This window comes from Pongo pygmaeus, chromosome 21 (genome assembly GCF_028885625.2).
Source record: "Pongo pygmaeus isolate AG05252 chromosome 21, NHGRI_mPonPyg2-v2.0_pri, whole genome shotgun sequence".
Lineage (NCBI taxonomy): Eukaryota > Metazoa > Chordata > Mammalia > Primates > Hominidae > Pongo > Pongo pygmaeus.
Window position 1 is genome coordinate 13,498,561 of NC_072394.2, and position 13,300 is coordinate 13,511,860.

Here is a 13,300-nt window from a genome sequence, read left to right on the forward strand (position 1 = left end):
GTTTTTGGTAAAGACTCAGTGTCCTGGGGCATCAGTGGTGATCACGCAACACTTGCAGGTCTCCAGTTCCCACAGGGAGAGGTAAATGGTGATACAACACTCACTCTCAGCCCTCAGTTTATGCAAGACCCAGGCTTACTTGAAGGAACCCTTTCCCATCTGAGCAGCCACCTTCTCAAATTCTCTAAATGCCTCTTTGTCGATCTGCTTAAACTAGAGTCTGTTGTCTGCAACTAAGAACTCTGCCTGATATACATATTCACACATGCCCCCGCTGCCGAGCTGTAAATGTTAAACAATAGGCTCTCTGGGGAAAAAAATGTCCTGTGCCATTTTGCACTCGCACTAGCAGTATAGGAGAGTTCAGGCTGCTTTGTGTTCTTGCCAGCATCTGTTTGTCAGCACGTTATTGATATTGGTAAAAGAAACAATGTAATTAAAAGAAATGTGTCAATATCATAGTGTGATTTTGGGTTGTGGGGCAAAATATTAACACACCTTTCTATTCCTCTATCACTATTTTTACTATTAAAGAAAAGCACACTTATTTCAGCCTAACACCTCCCATTTGTTGACCCATATAGTCACAAATGGAGAATTTGGGGAAGTCTACCCCTTGAAATATTGTTTCATTGAAACAGAGAAATGTCTGAAAATGTATAGACACAGCTTCTCTAGTTGTTCCTGTGCTCTCTGCAGTGGTGTAAGCGCATGGTGGGCACAGCCGTCCCACCACTTGTCCAGGGTAAATCACTTTATCTCCCTGGGTTGTCCTACGAATGCGAAAGAGACTATGAATAAAGTGTATCAGGTATAACAGTTCAACTTCAGGATCAGTCTGTAATTTAGGGTCATTTTCATGTTGGATTAGGAAGCACATTCAAAGACAAGAGGCTTATGGTTAGTAGCTAATTAACGGCCTTGATGGAATTCTTAACAATTCAGGATATTGTGCTGATTTGAAGCCGTTGCCAGCTCCCTCTATTAATAAGCTGTGCTCTGTTCCCCCTCATCTCTGACTCCCAGAGTCTGCTGCAGAGCTAGGTAAGGATTTCAGCCTGCATGCCCATCAGGGCCCAACTTGCTGGGGGCTGGACTCTGACCTCAGGACCCCCAACTTCAGTTTTTCATCTATAGGGAATTTTTCTGGTCTTACCTTCAAGGCAATGTTCTCAGCACATGATCCCTGACATCCAGAGAAATCCTTGTTATCAATGTCAGAGTCTTTTAATAAGAGACTGGGCCCAATTTGTGCTCACTGGTGTGTGAGAAGAAGACCGAGAGCAAGGTGGGTGAAGGGGAGGCAGCAGAGTGGTGGTGAGTTCACGCATTCCAAAGAACCAAATAAATGATTCTGGATAATCCACCGTTTCAGTATTGCCTTTTCTCCCCTCTTTAGTGCAGATGTCATGGGACTGTACTAGATCAGGTGGTGAGAGGAGGACAAGCACCTACTGAACTGCTCAGGCTGAAACATCTCATCCCCTCTGCCTCTTTAAAAGTAAACCTAGGAATTGCATTCACTGTATTGTAATCCAATTTTGAAGCTCCTAGAAAGAGGAATTTTGTTGCCAGGCCTCAGTACAAGTAATTCCCTTCCCTAACAATCAGGAAGGAATTAAAACAGCATGCAATGGGGCTGGTGAAGTGTGTCCTTGTAAAATATTAGACTTGGCTTGTTGTCTGGTTTTAACCAATATGCCAAACTATAGGTGTGGATATAACTTATTTCTGGATTCCATGATGGTTATTTTATTGGATGTTTTCTCATTTGTGTATCTGAATTCTGAAGTGACAGAGACCCAATTTCCCTTTGATTCTCCTCCTCACCCAAGGTTTGACCCAGTGTATCAGTTAGCTTCTGCTATGTAATGAGCCACTCCAAAAGTCAGTGGCTTAGAATGACATACATTTTTTAAAATGGACTGTATTTTTTAGAGAAGTTTTAAGTTCATGGAAAAATAGTGCAGAAAGTAAAAAGAGCTCTTACACATCCTCTGCCCCCACACATGTGCAGTGTCCCTGACTAACATCCAACACCAATACATTTGTTACAATTGATAAACCTACATTGATACACCATGATCAACCAAAATCTACAGTTTACCCCAGGGTTCACTCTTGGCATCCTATATTCTATGTGGTTGGGGCAAATGTACAATGACTTGTGCTCACCATTACAGTATCATGTAGATTGGTTCACTGCCCTGAAAATCCTCTGCTCTGCCTATTCATCCTTCCCTCCTCCTAACCCCTGATAACCACTGATTACCACTGATCATTTTACTGTCCCCCAATTTTGCCTTTTCTAGAATATCATATATTTGTTACCCTACAGTATGTAGCCTTTTCAGACTGGCTTCTTTCACTTAGTAATATACAGTTAAGTTTCTTCCATGGCTCGATAGATCACTTTTTTTTAAGCATTGAATATTCTGTTATCTGGATGTACCATGATTTATCCACATACTGAAGGACATCTTGGTTGCTTCCAGTTTTGGCAATTATGAATAAAGCTGTATTGGCCCATTTTCATGTTGCTGATAAAGACATACCCAAGACTGGGCAATTTACAAAAGAAAGGTTTAATTGGACTTACAGTTCCACATGGCTGGGGAGGCCTCACAATCATGGTGGAAGGCAGGAGGAGCAAGTCACATCTTCCGTGAATGGTGGCAGGCAAAACAAAAGAGCTTGTACAGAGAAACTTCCGTTTTTTAAAACCATCAGATCTCATGAGACCCATTCCCTATCATGAGAACAGTGTGGGAAAGACCCATCCCCATGATTCAGTCATCTCCTACCAAGTCCCTCCCACATGTGAGAATTATGGGAGCTACAAGATGAGATTTGGGTGGGGACACAGAGCCAAACCATATCATTCCACCCCGGCCCCTCCCAAATCTCATATCTTCACCTTTCAAAACCAATCATGCCTTCCCAACAGTCCCCCAAAGTCTCAACTCATTTCATCATTAACTCAAAAGTCCACAGTCCAACGTCTCCTGTGAGACAAGGCAAGTCCCTTCCACCTATGAGTCTGTAAAATCAAAAGCAAGTTAGTTACTTCCTAGATACAATGTGGGTACAGCCATTGGGTAAATACAGTCATTCCAAATGGGAGAAATTGGCCAAAACAAAGGGGTTACAGGCCCCATGCAAGTCCAAAATCCAGCAAGGCAGTCGAATCTTAAAGTTCCAAAATGATCTCCTTTGACTCCATCTCTCACATCTAGGTCATGCTGATGTAAGAGGTGGGTTCCCATGGTTTTGGATAGCTTTGCTCCTGTGGCTTTGCAGGGTACAGCCTCCCTCGTGGTTGCTTTCATGGGCTGGCGTTGAGTGTCTTCAACTTTTCCAGGTGCACGGTGCAAGTTGTTGGTGGATCTACCATTCTTGAATCTGGAGGACAGTGGCCTTCTTCTCACAGTTCCACTAGGCAGTGCCCCAGTGGGGACTCTGTGTGGGGGCCTCCATCCCACATTTCCCTTCCACACTGGCCTAGCAGGGGTTTCCATGGGTGCCCCACTCAGCAGCAGACTCTTGACTGGACATCCAGGCATTTCCATACCTCCTCTGAAACCTAGGTGGAGGTTCCCAAACCTCAATCCTTGACTTCTGTGCACTGCCAGGTTCAACACCATGTGGAAGCTGCCAAGGCTTGGGGCTTGCACCCTCTGAAGCTATGGCTGGAGCAGCTGAGAGGCAGGGCACCAAGTCCCTAGGCTGCACACAGATTGGGAACCCTGGGCCTTTGGAAACCATTTTTTCCTCCTAGGCCTCTGGGCCTTTGATGGAAGAGGCTGCTGTGAAGACCTCTGACATGCCCTGGAGACATTTTCTCCATTGTCTTGGGGATTAACATTTGGCTCCTCGTTATTAGGCAAATTTCTGCAGCTAGCTTGAATTTCTCTTCAGAAAATGGGATTTTATTTTCTATTGCGTTGCCAGACTGCAAATTTCCCAAACTTTTATGCTCTGTTTCCATTTTGAAACTGAGTGCCTTTAACAGCACCCAAGTCACCTCATGAATGCGTTACTGCTTAGAAATTTCCTCCACCAGATACCCTAAATCATCTCTCTCAAGTTTAAAGTTCCACAAGTCTCTAGGGCAGGGGCAAAATGCACCAGTCTCTTTTCTAAAGCATAACAAGAGTCACCTTTGCTCCATTTCTCAACAAGTTCCTCATCTCCCTCTGAGATCACCTCAGCCTGGTCCTTATTGTTCATATCACTATCAGCATTTTTGTCAAAGCCACTCAACAGGTCTCTAGGAAGTTCCAAACTTTCCCACATTTTCCTGTCTTCTTCTGAGCCCTCCAAACTGTTCCATCCTCTGCCTGTTACCCAGTTCCAAAGTTACTTCCACATTTTTGAGGATATTTTAAGCAACACCCCACTCTACTGGTACCAATTTACCAATTTACTGTATTAGTCCACATTTACTCTGCTGATAAAGACATACCCAAGACTGGGCAATTTACAAAAGAAAGAGATTTAACTGAATTTACAGTTCCACATGGCTGGGGAGGCCTCACAATCATGGTAGAAGGCAAGGAGGAGCAAGTCACATATTATGTGGATGGCAGCAGGCAAAATAAAAGAGCTTGTGCAGATAAATTCCTGTTATTTAAAACCATCAGATCTTGTGAGACCCACTCACTATCACAAGAACAGGACAGGAAAGACCTGCCCCTATGATTCAATCACCTCCCACCAGGTCCCTCCCACAACATGTGGGAATTATGGGAGCTATGCAGTCTATGCATGTCTATGCATGTTGACAAAATTACACTTGTACCCCATAAATTTATACAAATACAAGATGAGATTTCTGTGGGGACACAGAGCCAAACCATATCAAAAACTGCTATAAATATCCATGTGCAGGTTTTTGTGTGTACATAAGTTTTCAACTTTTTTGGGTAAGTGCTAAGGAGCAAAATTTCTGGATCATATAATAATAGCATGTTTAGTGTTGTAAGAAACAGCCAAACTGTTTTCCAAAGTAGCTGCACTATTTTGCATTTCCATCTTCAGTGAGTGAGAGTTCCTGTTGCTCCACACCCTCACCAGCATTTGCTGTTGTCAGTGTCTTCGATTTCTGCCATTCTAATAGATGCATAGTGGTAACACTCATTTTTTACTTTTTAAGATTCTGTTGGTTGTTCAGGTGGCCCTTCTCATCTGAACTTCTCAGGCGGGATGCCATGGTCTTGGATGATCTTAATTCTATTACTGGGGCTTTGGCTGGAATGGTTTTGGCCTCATTCCATGTGATCTCTCATCCTCCAGCAGGCTAGACCACGCTTCTTCACATGATGGTGGAAGGGTTCCCTGCAGCAAGAGGGTATGTGTAAGTAGAAAGCATTTTTTCAAGCTGCTGTTTGGCTTGTTTGCTACATGAAAAAAAATGCAAGTCACACGTCTAGGCCTAAATTGAAGAGATAGAGAAGAGCTGGATTCTATTTCTTCATGGAAGGATTTGCTCTATTTTCCCCTTCTATGGCAATTGGCGACTGTGATGTCTAACTCAGCACAGAGATAACCTCTGACGTTACATCCAGTCACTCTAAATCAATGGGCACCCATAATATTAGAGATTACTTGGTGGGTACAATGTATGTTATTTGAGTGATGGGTACACTGACAACCCTGACTTCACCACTATGCAGTCTATGCATGTAACAAAATTACACTTGTACCCCATAAATTTATACAAGTACAAATTAAAATAGATAAATAAAAACAGCTTCTTTAGGTAGTACAGGGAAATATTATAGAAAGGAGATTAATTAATTCTGCTTTTCTAATTATTCAGTTGGTCTTGTTCCAAGGAGGCAGTCATCATACCCTAAAACCCCAGCTGTAGGAGCTCAGAATCTCTGGTCTTAATGTTCTATAAAATAAAAGCAATACATTTACTCTTGCCTGCATTTCTTAACTGCTAAACAAGAAGTTTTTGAGGTTTAAGGGCTTACAATTAGTTGTACTTCTTTGCCTTCCATCTTTAGAATCAGTTGAGAAACAGACACAAGCAATGGGAATTAAACATCAAAATGATCTCTCTTTTTTTTTTATTTCTAAGTTTTTAATGTGGAAAATTCCAAATATACAAAAAAGTAATGGGAAGAGTATAATGAGCCTCATGTATCCATCACCCAATAATTAACTCGTGGCCAATTTTGTTTCCTTTGTAGTCCCTTTCATTATATCCACCCCCCTGAATTATTTTGAATCAAACCCTAGACATTGTATACTTTCATTTGTAAACATTTTAGTGTAAATCTCTAAGAGATAAGGATGCTCCTTTTAAATGTACCACAATACCTTCATCATACCCACCTCTAAATCAGCAATAATACCTAAATCATAGACTATCCAGATTATGTTCATATTTTCCAATTTATTCTTTAAGTTCTCTTGTTTCCCTAAACTGTTTGAATTAGGATCCAAACACGACCCATACCTTTCAGCTGGTTAATGTGTAGCTGAAATCTCTTTTAAAAAATCAACTTTACTAAGGTATAATTTACATATAATAAAATGTAAAAAGGCTGGAGCGCAGTGGTGCATTGATTTTTGGTGTCCAGTCTATCTGCTGTTTAACCACCATCCCAATTAAGATATAGAATACTCCCATCACTCTCAAAATTTCCCTCATGCTTCTTTGAAATCAATCTCCACCCTCCCTCAACAGCTCCAGGAAACCCCCATTAGCACTGTCACTGATTCAGAATGCAGTTCTTCCATAAATCTCTCTGATCATGGCTGCCTGGCCAGCCCCTGCACCTGGTGTTTCTCTGTAGAGACTATGGAGTTCTCTGGGGCCCTTGGGGGTTAGCCTCAGTCATCTCAGGTCTTCTGGGCTAGCATGTTCTCAGTTCCGATTTTTATACTAACGTAACTCCATCTGGTATCTTCCCAGGATTTAAAAACATTTTATAGCCTTTTGATGGCCTTTCTTGTTTTCCTGTGCTATTACGATTTTGTTGTTAAAAATAATCTGTAACCTGTCAAATTCAGGGGGATATAAACCAGGAATAGTTTTTATTTCTTGCAGTCATTGCCTATAGCCACACTTTGTCAATTTCCTCTTTCCTGTCCCTTAATAAAATCTTGAGCAAATTCTTTAACATTTTAATTACTTTTGACTTAATTCTATCCAGGCTATAACTGTAATCTATAATTGGCTTAAACTCTTCTCCCAGGCCAACTTGTGACTCCAGAGACCTATAGTGTGAGGGGGAGGGGCTTAATATGTTCTTGAAGTTCAGTTGTGTGTTGCTTAATGATAGAGATACGTTCTGAAAAATTCATCATTAGGTGATTTTGTCATTGTGTGAGTATCACAGAGTGTATTTACATAAAACTAGATGGCTGATCCACCTAGGCTATATGGTAAGTCCTGTTGCTCCTAGGTTACAAACCTATACAGGATGATACTGTACGGAGTACTGTAGGCAATTGTAACACAATGGTAATAATTTATGTATATAAATATATGGAAACATAGAAAAGATACAGTAAACACATGGTATAAAAGATACAAAATAGGCCGGGCACAGTGGCTCACACCTATAATCCCAGCACTTTGGGAGGCCGAGGTGGGCGGATCATGAGGTCAGGAGACTGAGACCATCCTGGCCAACATGGTGAAACCCCATCTCTACTAAATATACAGAAAATTAGCTGGGCTCGGTGGCGTGTAATCCTAGCTACTCAGGAGGTTGAGGCAGGAGAATCTCTTGAACCTAGGAGGAGGAGGTTGCAGTAAGCTGAGATGGTGCCACTGCACGCTAGCCTGGCAATAGAGCTAGACTCTGTCTGAAAAAAAGAAAAAAAAAAGATACAAAATGATATACCTGTCAAGGGCACTTACATAAATGGAGTTTGCAGGACCGACTGTTGCTCTGGGCAAATCAGTGAGTGAGTGGTGAGTGAATGGGAAGGCCTAGGACATTACTGTGCACTACTGTAGACTTTATTAACGCTCTATGCCTAGGCTACACTAAATTAAAAAAAAAAATTTCGCTTCCTTCAATAACACGTTAACCTTAGCTTACTGTCAAGCTTTTTTACTTTTTAAACTTTTTAATTTTTTAAAACTTTTGACTCTTTTGTAATAACACTTAGCTTAAAACACAAACACATTGTACAGGTGTACAAAAATATTTTCTTTCTTTATATCCTTGTTTTATAAAGTTTTTTCTACATTTTTAAATTTTTTACTTTTTAAACTTTTTTGTTTAAAACTAAGTCGCAAATACGTATGTTAGCCTAGGCCTACACAAGGTCGGGATCATCAGTATCACTGTCTTCCACCTCCGCAGCCTGTCCCACTGGAAGGTCTTCAGGGGCAATAACAGGTATGGAGCTGTCGTCTCCTGTGACAATAATGCCGCCTTCTGGAATTCCTCCCGAAGGACCTGCTTGAGGCAGTTTTACATTTAACTATTTTTTCTTTATTTCTTTCTTTCTTTGAGATGGAGTCTTGCTCTGTCGCCAAAGCTGGAGTGCAGTGGCACTATCTCGGCTCACTGCAACCTTTGCCTCCCAGGTTCAAGCAATTCTCCTGCCTCAGCCTCCTGAGTAGCTGGGATTACATGCATGCGCCACCATGCCCAGCTAATTTTTGTATTTTTAGCAGAGACGGGGTTTCACCATGTTGGTCAGGCTGGTCTTGAACTCCTGACCTCGTGATCCGCCTGCCTCGGCCTCCCAAAGTACTGGGATTACAGGCATGAGCCTGCACCCGGGCTACTTTTAACTATTTTTTTAAATGTTTAAGTAGAAGGAAGTACACTCTAAAATAATAATAGTATAGTAAGTTGATAAACCAGTAACATTTCAAAATGATATCTCTATTGCTGACATCATTGGTCCAGAGAAAGCAGCTTGGGGTACAGCCAGACAGGGCTCCTGCTTCTTCCCATAAGGGCAGACTTGGGATGCTCCATGGGAGAGGAGCCTGGGTCTGCAGAGCAGGTCCACTGGCCTGGCCAGAAAAAAGGAAAGTTGTTACTTCTCACCTTCCAGATTATGGCAGTCAAGACAGAGGGATCAGGGAAGGGCTCAGGAACAGGGAGAAAAGGGGCCACCAGGCTGTGTGTGAATATGGCTCCTTCTCCCACCTCATCACCAGTCAGCTACAGCCCTGCCCTTTCCAGGGGAGGAGTGAGGAGTGAAAGGATGAAAAAATTAGGTGGAAGTTTTTTCCAAATACTTTCTATTTTGACTTTCGGGGCAATTTTTCTATATGCATATTGTGTTAACTTCTTGTTGAAGGAAAATACACAGAGGAGAGCACTCAACATGAGCAGACAACTCAGCACATTTTCACAAATGGAAGACACTTGTGTAACCAGCACCCGGAACAACAATTGAGGCATTACCAGCCCCCTAGAAGCTGTATGGGTTCTTTTTGTGTCTGACTTCTTTTGCTCAAAATGATGATTGTGAGGTTCACCCATGTTGTGTGTAGATGTGACCTGTTAATTCTCGTTGCTCTATAGTATTCCACTCTGTGAATACATTGCAATTTACCCATTCTACTGTTGACGGGTAAACTGCATCAACAGTAGAGTGGAATGCCCTGTGAATACATCTAGAAACCATGTCTAGTTTCTAGATTTGACTGATTAAAACATTCTGATATGTGTCTTTTGTGAAAATATGCAGGTATTTCTGTTAGGCATATCCCTAGAACTATCCTTTAGAACCCAGAGGTTCCACTTATAGAGATATACGCACAAAAGATGCTTAGCAATTTTAGATAATAAAAACCGTTTTCCAAAGTGGAACCGTGTCGTACTCCCACTGGCAGCATTATGAGAATTCCAGATGCCCACCTCCTTGCCTCCCAATATTTTGAAAAGGGCAGAAGTTCTTGTTCTATAGATAAGTAAAATACTGAGAGAGAGAGAGAGAGAGAGAAAATAAGTCCCCCTATAATTGAAAAAGGAAGAATTTTCCAAATAATTTTTAAAAAGAATTTTTAAAAATGCATCAATCCATCTTATTTTTCAATACAGTTTAAAATAAGTTGCAGACAATTATTAATAACAGACGGGGCCTTACCTCCTTACAAGCAGAAGAGTGATTCATGATCTAACTTTAGAAACTTGAGATGCTCTCAAAATCTCATCCAGCTCTGTGGAGGAAGGATTCTGCAGACAAGATGTTCCCTCCACAGAAATTGTGATAAAGCACCAATTAGTGACTACAGCAAAGAAGTGGGAGTGTTTAACCTTTTGGGTGCACCAACAATGTGCTCCTTAATTTGAAAATAGGGTACAAAGTGTTAGCAAGTGAAGAAGAGTAATCGTTCATCACTCAACTTGACATATCTCCTTTGCAGCAGAGGCAGGAGAAGGGATCCTCTCTGCTCCATTTATTTTGGCTTTCATCTAACTTCTCTGAGAAAGGACCAGATGCTCTAATGAGGGGTACCAGACAGTGAAAATATCTGGAGATCAGGATAAAACATGCTGACAGCTTTCCCCTTGAGAAGCCTACCTTCCCGCCGAGCTCCTTAGAGCATTTTATATGCATTAACCAGCAGCAAGTCTTATTATCCTTTTTTTTGCAAATGGTAGAAAAGTGATGCAGGGAGGCTGAGCTGACAAAGCTCACTCGAGGATACCAGGGAAGCCAAATGCTCAGCTCAAAATAGAAACCGAGAGCTCTGGAAAACTCAGACAGCCTGAGAAGGTCCTTTCATCTCTGGACCCTTCTGTATCTTTTTAGACAATAAGCCTTTCCCTGAAAGAATTTTTCCCCCTAATGACAGGGCTGCCAACTCTCCCTCCAGGATGTTGTAAAAAGGTGACATTTAACTGAGGAAATGGAAACTCTAATTGACTTCTCCTAAAGCAGAAAAATAAGTGGCCTGTATTCCTTCTCTTGGCCAGATGTTTGTAATTGTCCCCTTGGGATTCTACCTTGGGGGAAGCTGAAAGAGGCAAAACAAAATAGTCCACTTGAATTGGTCTACTTACACACACAAAGAATTGTTTTTACTTCATGGTGGAAGATGTGGAGAGCCCATCCAAGAAGACAGTAATTTCAGGAAGAGGATTCCAGCTCATGTCACTAGTTGCCAGCCCCAGAATCTCTTGCAGTGATAAATAAGGAGCTTGAGGCGAACACTCCATTTTTAGATCTGGATATATGGAGGCCTGTGCTTATTTGGACCAGTTGTGTTCCTTGCTTTGGATAATGGAATTTTAGCAGAGATGATGTGAGCCAAGTCTTGAAATGTGCTTGTGTAGGATGTCTTGCCCTCTTGTGTTGCAGACATTATCATGAGAAGAACATACCCCAGGGAGTCTGTGGGTCCAAGGAGGATGGACCAGCTGAGCTCAGCCTACATGGGCCAACCACTAGCCACTCTGAAAACATGTAAGCAAGAAATAATTGTTTACTATTGTGACCCACTCAGATCACCACTGAGTTTTGTGGTGGTCTGTTATGCAGCACATTATGTTATAATGGACAAATATAGGGCTATTAAGAGTAGAATAAGTAGAGGAGGATTCTTAGCGTGCTGTGGACAATGCTTGCAAAAGTGCTTGGCTTAGGGTAGTCACATAGCAAGCACCTAGTAACTATGAGAGAAATGGAGCTCAACAGGTTGATTGTATATCATGTAATTTGAAGATTAGAGTGAATCACATTAAATATTCTGAATGTCTGGACTGTCTGTTGATATCTTCCTATTAACTGACAGTAACTTTTCTCTCTTTTTTTTCTTTTCAGACAGAGTCTTGCTCTGTCTCCCAGGCTGGAGTGCAGTGGCCCGATCTCGGCTCACCGCAAGCTCCGCCTCCCAGGTTCATGCCGTTCTCCTGCCTCAGCCTCCCGAGTAGCTGGGACCATAGATAGGTGCCTGCCACCATGCCTGGCTAATTTTTTGTATTTTTTTTTTTTTCAGTAGAGACGGGGTTTCACCATGTTAGCCAGGATGGTCTCGTTCTCCTGACCTCCTGATCCGCCCACCTTTGCCTCCCAAAGTGCTGGGACTATAGGCGTGAGCCACTGCGCCTGGCCACTTTTCTCTCTTTTTTTATATCCTTTTCCCATGACTTCTTTACTATCTCTTCCCCAATCAGTATTTCTATATCTACCTATGACTATCTATCTATGACATCCATCTATCTATGACTCAATCCTGGGCTGAACTACATACTCGCCACATAGATTCTGCAATTAATATTCTGCTGTATTTGTTTTTTGTATATGTCTATCTACACTTGTATACATCCATCAATCCATCTTATTTTTTGATGCTTTTCATATAACTGGCAGGCATCAGTACTCTTCACCCCTATGGTGAATTTTGACAAATGTGTACACTGAAGGTTTCCTTAGGCCCCTTTCCAGGTAAGTCTACCTCCAACCCCCAAGGTGAACTCTATTCTGATTTTTTCCCATCATAGATTAGTTTTGCCTGTTTCAGAACTTCATATAAATGAAATTGTACATGGTGTAATCTTTTGTGTCCAGCTTCTTTCATTAACAAAATATTTTTGAGTACCTGTGTAGTTATAAGGGTCCTCATTTTAAAACGAATAATTTGACAAGATCTTTGCAAACTGATCTTTACTTTAAAATTTTGGACTTCTCTGATGTGTATGTAAATACAGTAACCACCTTTAAATTAAATAGCCTAAATACAGTAACCACTTGAACTAAGCCTCTGAAACAGACACCTCTCTCATGTGTCTGTCAGACCTTGTCTTTTTGTTTTCATGCTCCCCACATCCCCCTACTTTGTTTAGCATTGATACATATTTCAAAACTGTAGAGGGAATTCATCATATTTGTCTCACGGGCACAGCGCTTTTGATTTACTGTGTTCAGTAAGATGCAGGGGGCTAACCAAGCTCTTAGGATTAACAGCATCTGACTTACCTTCAAAAGGTCATCAGCAGTACATCCTTAGTAGGCCTCACAATAGTGTGTCCACACTACGGGTTGGTTAGTGGGAGTGATTGAAAGGCTTGGAGAGTTGTCCTTCTGGGTTTGCTCTGGTTGGGCGATCAGAGTCCATAGCACTGTGTGGGAAAGCATGAAAGAAAATAAGTGAAAGTGACATGTTCCTCCAGAATAGCTAAAGGTCAGCGCTCACCCCATTCAACCACTGTATTCCCTAGACTTAGCATGAGGCGGTTGTTTCTAAAAATCAAAGCCACACTTAGCGTGGTAATGTGGCTTTGTACCATGTCCACCTAGCTAAGTGGGAACTACGTTTCCCAGAATTCCCTTGCCCGTAGGTTTCCGGGGTTAGCACAGGCCA

The 13,300-nt window shown here is 41.8% G+C and overlaps 1 long non-coding RNA gene across 1 annotated transcript; it reads right to left on the bottom strand.

Moving 5' to 3' along the window:
- Nucleotides 1-4,427: 4,427 nt before the first annotated feature.
- Nucleotides 4,428-13,242, bottom strand: LOC134738889 (uncharacterized). Its single transcript, XR_010125113.1, has 2 exons — nt 12,916-13,242; nt 4,428-5,337 (listed from the first exon to the last, which is right to left on the bottom strand). It is a non-coding gene; the product is annotated as an uncharacterized LOC134738889 (long non-coding RNA).
- Between the last annotated feature and the right edge of the window lie 58 nt (nt 13,243-13,300).